The 6,721-nt window shown below is 39.0% G+C and overlaps 1 protein-coding gene across 5 annotated transcripts in view; it reads left to right on the top strand.

Moving 5' to 3' along the window:
* colec10 (collectin sub-family member 10 (C-type lectin)) overlaps positions 1 to 6,721 on the top strand; it is a 49,699-nt gene that overhangs the window by 5,063 nt on the left and 37,915 nt on the right. For 2 of the 5 annotated variants that reach the window (XM_077526978.1, XM_077526976.1), the window contains exon 2: positions 6,464 to 6,506. The exons of the other annotated variants lie outside the window; for them this stretch is intronic. The gene's annotated coding sequence lies outside the window, so the exon portion shown is untranslated. The remainder of the gene's footprint in view (positions 1 to 6,463; positions 6,507 to 6,721) is intronic. 5 annotated transcript variants of the gene reach the window in all.

Below are 6,721 nucleotides of genomic sequence, written 5' to 3'. Positions count from 1 at the left end.
CCATATTTTCTCCGTGTGACGATGAAATATAAGTAAGGAAAAAAACTAATACAAAACAGCTTCTTTTGAATTGAATTGAAGTTATACAATGAAACTTGAGTAAAAATATTGCTTCTTTCTCTTTACTCAACATGTTCATGACTGCAGCTGACCTGAGCAGCACGGAACTGAGCAGGCAACGGAGCTTGAAACTCGATGCTTGCCAAACGGCTAACAGGGCAGCAGCATCCGTCACCGCACGAACAATTGTTGTCACCCGTATTTACCTTAGAATATATCTGCATGGGTTAACATAGCTCAACCAGCAAGGTATAGTTTTAGGCCGACATTGTCAGAACTTTTATTCTTCCAAAAATACGTCAATAATTTTACAATTGCTCGACAGTGCGGAACCAGTTTTCTTCTGTAAAATGACATCATAACACTGTCATCATAATAACATTCCAATGAATGCACTCCCAAGATTCATTTAAAGAGATTGAAAAATTGATTCATTCTGTATGACCATCGAGCAGACGAATATCCAGCTTCTGTCCATAGTAGTTCGTACCGTGCGCGCTGAATTTTATTTGACCGGAAAAACAGTGTGGCGGCACAACAAGTGGAACAGTTTGGTGTATTTGAAGTGTGTGGTAATATCCGCAGAAAGAAAAGCCTGTGTGGAAGATTTATTATGTCTTCTTCATTCATGCTATTAGCTGTTAGTCATAGAAAATAGATGTTTTGGGAGAGTAACCACAGACACAGTTAAACATACGTAGCGAGCGGGACATGACACATCGTAGTGTTGAGTAATTGAACTCATTTCCAGAGACAGTGTTTGCTGTCAACAACTGAACTGAATATTCCACTTTACTGTCAATTGTATGTGCATTTCAAAAAAAAGATTGAGCAAAATGTGCTAAAATGAAAATGGTCTAAAGCGTTCAACTGGGTTTAGCCAAGTTGGATTTATCCCAAATGTGTCACAGTTAATGGATCAAAATAACACTCCTTGCACTTTTGCTAACCTAATTGAAAATTTTTAATTTTATTTTATTAGTAAAAACAAAAAAAAACATAAATTGCACTTGACTCTTAAGTCTCATTTTTAGAGGAAATGTAATTTCACAAAAACCGAGACCAAAAAGTTGAACTCGGACTCAGACCCAAAATCTCGGTTCCCTAATCGTTTTGGCAGCAGTAAACGAGCACCATTTGGATTTGAAACTTCCACTTGTTAACTACAGAAAGTTTTTTCTTTGAGTCTAAAATACCACCTTAACAATGCCATTGTGTCGAAATTGTGATTTTTGCGCCTTTTGGTACTGTAACTAGTAAATCCAAGTGGTGGCGGACAACGCATGCTAATTTAGCAAGCTAGCTCTATACATCACACATTAGCTGCCTACTTCTTTTTCTTCTTTCATTTCTTGTTTTACTTTTTGGCAAATACTTGGGTGAATTATTGAAGACTGACTATCATGTTGGAATCATTTTAAAGCAACAATAAGTGAAAAGCTCTGAAAAACATTTTTTTTTCTTGGAAGAAGGCCTCTAGCGTTGGCGCGATGCTGCTTGTGTTGGGTTAGCTCTGTACAAACTTGGAGCGTTGTCTAAACATTTAAAGTAATATTCATTGGTTTGATTTCTTAAGCTTCAGACCATGCCTTCGTGGGCTAAAACATGCATTTCATTACAGCTGTCAATTTTTATTTACCACAGGGGCTTTAAAGTTAATTCCACTTGACAACTGCAGAGGAGCCTAAAAACAAAAACAGCGCATGTGATCGTAAAGTAATACAGTATGTCTGATGACTGCAAAAAACGAAGTTCACTAAAAAAAATCCTTACATGTTATGTCTGTGATCCGTTCAAGAAAAGCAACCATTGCACTCGATCTATTTTATATCATGCTCATCCTGTTCAGGATCAGAGAAGTGACTCCGGTACTTACATGAGAGTCACCTAATTGAACCTCTACACTACTAATGGTCCATATTGTATTCTGTGGTGGGAGTATTCATCAACAGTGGAATTGAGCGATCCACTCCAATGACAATTACCAGGAATATTACAGGTTGGAAAATTGGCTTCCGCTCCTTGGTTTAATATATTCAACAAACTACTAGAAAAACATCAAATCAGTGCAGCAATTGAAATCATCCCCTCATTTAATCAAGGTTCAAAGCAAAAGCAGAACACAAGCAGAGGTCACGTTACATGATGGATCACGGACGTGCATGAAACGAGACCTTTGTGCTGGACTTTTTTTTTTTTTTTTGTAAGTATGTGTGGTTCATTGAGAGGTTAAGTGATAAACAGCATCTGTCTGTATAGAAAAATAGACACTATTACATTGATTACATAACGACGTGACGGCAGAGCGAATGACGGAAGGGATAAGCGTGGAATTAATTTGGGGGTGGGGTGGATCACTTAAGGTGGACAATTTGGTCTGTCTTATTCTGATATGAAAATGGCGTTAACGCGCGAAGCTCAGTTGCCCCCAAGCGCTGTAATTTTACATCTTTTACATCATAGCGCAAAGTTGATATTGTGCTCCTAAAAATGAGTTTTTGCATAGTAGCCAAAATACCAACGTTGTTTCTTCCCCTGGAAATATACCATTACACTGAAAACATTTGATTATAACTGCATGCAAATACTGTTATATCCATAATTATACTTGGACTTTATCACATTGCACATCAGTCATCAACTGCTTTTAGAGGAAGGAATTTATAAAAAAAAAAAAAAAAAAAGTGCCATGTCACAAGCTGATTGCAATTTAATTTTCTTCTCGAAAATGTTATCTATGGAAAATTCCAACCAATAAACATGCAAAAAAAGTTATAAACGATAGTCCATTTATCTACTCATGTCTCGTGTTTTGTATGCCAGCCGAACTGCATCATGACCAAATGAACAAAGGTGCACAGAATGTTTTATTTTGAACCCACCAGGAACCAAAACGCGAGAGCTATTCTGTTCATTTAAGCACACATATATTTTGCCCTTTTTTGAGTTTGCAACTCGTTCTTTTCGGACTCTCACACTACCACACTTGACATTCACCAAAATCATAAACACTATGTATACATCATATCAAAAGCACAAAAACGTGTCAAATCGACCACTTATGTGAAAGACGTAGAAGAAGAAGATGAGCACACAATCATGGACAAACTTCTCAAACTCAGCTATTGTTGTGGACATGTGTTAGAAATTGCCATAAAGACCAAAAACAACAACAAAGATGGGACTGATGCCATCATGCTGTTAACAGTTGCCATGTGTAATAAAGCACTTTTGCAAAAAGACTGGATATTGAAATTCTATCCAAGTGTTTCAATGGGCAACACCTGTTACTGTTTGTCTTCAACACTCTTAGTAGTAAGTCAAAGGGGCGCGAGGCTCCATCAAGTTTGACCTCGGGGAACATGCTTTTTTTTATGTTTTTATTTTTATTTTGTACTGTCCTAGAATACAGTGCAATTGCACCTCCACTACATTAGGGGGCAGTGGCGCTCTCATTATTGGCAGAATGTGCGCAAGCAAACTTGCACACAGCAAAAAAAAAAAAAATCAGCGCAAATTATTTAATTTATTTTTGTTTTGCAGGTTAAAGTTTTTTTTTTTTTTTTTAATATTGTGCTCCTGAGTTAATGTTGGTGATCAGTTTGAATGCATTATTATTTATTGATTTTATGTCATTTTAATTTTACGTATCATATGGTTTGACATGGTCAAAACGTTTTAAAAACGTTTATAGTTTAATTAAGGATTTAATTTAATTTTTTAATTTCATATGCACTCTAAATCTTTTCTATTACAGTTAATAAAGCTATTCTTTGTAAGTTGGTCCATATTTCTTCCTTTTTTTATTCTCTTATATGTTTAATAAGCATACAGTGTTATGCAGAGGTGTGCATATAGCAATTTTATAGACAAATGATACTATTTATAGTCGTGCGGTGGGGGGGGGATGTTTTCTTCTTACTGGGGGGGGGGGGGGGGGGGGGTGCATGACAGAAAATTATTGAGAAGCACTGGACTAGTCCAACACTAGCAAATGAATTCAAATACAAAAGAGGCAAACGGGCAGAAAATGTAGTCGTCAAAAGCCAACAATGGAACGACAAGGAAGTAGAAACCTACCAAAATAAAACTGGTAGCAGCCCTAAACATGCTCTGAGATTAGCTTCCAATCAGTCCAAAGTCCAAAATAACATTTGTGCTTTTCATCATTCATATACGGCTATGGTATTTGTTCCTGCCTTCTTCTTCACTGTCTTCAGTAAAAGTTAAATGCAGAGTTAATCCTTTGACGCCGGTTAAAGGGAGACCCAGTCAAATGCGTGTACGACTGCGGTGAAATACTGGATACTTGTTGAAAGAGAAGCAAACGTGTCAACTCATTTTGTCCTTACTTTACATTTGACAAAGTTTGCGACGTTTGAAGTTCCAGGTACCGCAATCCATTTTCCTATTAGCCCACGCAGTCTGGGAAGCAAGATGAATGACCTTATAGCGTGAATGTTTGTCAGGAAACGTGGGCCTCTGCTCTGTTGTTGTATAGGCAGAGAACAGCCATTGTCTTGACCTTCTCATATTCTCTCCACCACCCTGCGGTTCAACTCCCATTTCTTTTTTTTTTTTAAGGATATTTTATAGTCCGAGTGCCCGGTCCTCTCAGATGGAATTTACGACAGAGAAGTGGTAAAGAAAACACCGAGAAAAACAACAACAACAACAAAGGCCTCAGGCGGATGCAAAAATTGTCACTTGGGGCGAGTGATGTGAGCGGTGCTCGGACGAGGAAGGAGTAGGGAAGCTGAAGGCCACAGAGACGCAAGCATTTAAAAAAAAAAAAAAAAAAAAAAAGAGCGATGAGTGTTCCTACAGACCTCGCGCCCGCCGTTGGAAGTCTTGCCAGTTCAAGCAGTGACTCATATGTGGCCTTGAGAGAAGAAATAACAACAGAGGGAACCCTGGACTTCCACGGCAGCTGATGTGGTCGCCTTGTTTTCTCTTGTGAGGTTTCTGAATATGATTTAGGGGAAACTTATGAAGACCGACGTGTCTGGAGTGACACATTGCAGCGTACGCAGCAACAAGGATCACTGTGAAAAAAAGCCTTCTCGCTTTAATTAGGCCCGTCGGAATGGAACTTTTGGACTTTTGGAACATTTGCATTTGTGTTATTTTTCGGAACAACATGATTACAGTTGAGCTCCGTAATTTAGAGCCGGTCCACAAATATGCGTACAAATGACAGTAATTGTTTTTAAGTTATATACCGTTATTTTTAGGGATGTTTGATACCACTTTTTTTCAGACCGATACCGATACTCAGACCCTCAGTACTCACCGATACCAACTGCCGATACCAGTAGTACATTTTGACAAATAAAAAAAATCACTAAAAGATATTTTTAAACAAATATCTTTCCTTTAATTTTGACCCAAAAAAACCAGCACAGTCACACTTCAATAGTCTTAATGCTCAAAATAAAACACAAAAATGCTCTTTTAATTTAAGATTGACAATTTTGAAGTATTTCCAAACCGGTGAAGTTTTGGTGAAAAACTGCTGCAAGCTAGCGCCACTTACAGGCAAGGAGGACTCACTTAACGTCTTCCCCCTCTGCCATCGCTCGCTTGTACTTGTCTGCGTCACGAGTACTCGAGTACTTGAAAAAAGGCTGGTATCGGCCCAATACCGATACCTGGTATCGGTACCCCTAGTATTTTCCTCCATGCGGCCCCTGAGCTATCGTGAGTTTGACAACCCCTGACATATACGATCTGTGATATATAACGGTGAAACTTTCTCTCTTTCTAGCGACATGCAAAGAATTTATTTGACATATATTTTTGTGGGGGGTGTCGGGGTGAAGGAAAGTCGACAGCCAAACGGGAGCAGCCTGCTTCCTCGTTTGCACGTTCATTTCACGTGCGGTTGAATGCACGTAGTTGTGCTTCATGTTTACCAACCCAAACAAGTTCTTCCTCGCTGGCCGCAATGCGTAGTGGCACACGCCCAGTGTAAAGACGGCTGCACTGTGCGGCTACTGTGCTCAACGCTTTACTCGACAAGGTTTCACCCCAGGCTACCTTGTTACACTATCATGAAATAAGCAGGGTAAAAAAAAAAAGAAAAGAAAAAAAGACGTCCCTTAAATAAAGAGGAAATGGAAGTTGGCCGCGCGCCTTTCATCTGACACGTAAATATGGACTAACGCTCTTAAATCTGAAGCAGTAAGTGCTCCCCTCAGGCACCCAGAAAAATCCCCCAATGCTGTAAAAATACAAACTGTTCGTTTTTGAAGAACTGCATCGACTGGGGACGAGCGCCCGTGGGGTCAAAAAGTCAAACAGAACTATTTAATGGAAATCACCCTCATATTTTAGCCCCTAAGCTCCTCCAAAAGGACATATAAATAACTTTGTTTTGATTTTTTTTTTTTTTTTTTTGCAGTTGGAAAAGGTTGGACGTTAACGTTGCTGTGCCAAAATGTGAAGTAAGCTGACGTGCCCAGTGCAGTAACTGTTGGGAAAAGAGAAGTGACGGTTGAAAGGTGTTTTTATGTTCTGGGCATTCCGGATGACACATCTTCATCAGGCCGATCTTTGAAACTTGGCAAACGTCGATCGTGGCCTGCTGAAGTCCATCCGGACAAGAATAAAAACTTTTCAGTCCAGAAAATTATCTAGTGTTCTTCTTTGCGCTTCTTTT

The sequence above is a fragment of the Festucalex cinctus genome, chromosome 7 (genome assembly GCF_051991245.1).
Source record: "Festucalex cinctus isolate MCC-2025b chromosome 7, RoL_Fcin_1.0, whole genome shotgun sequence".
In the NCBI taxonomy this organism is placed as follows: Eukaryota; Metazoa; Chordata; class Actinopteri; order Syngnathiformes; family Syngnathidae; genus Festucalex; species Festucalex cinctus.
This window is presented reverse-complemented; position numbering and strand designations above follow the sequence as displayed.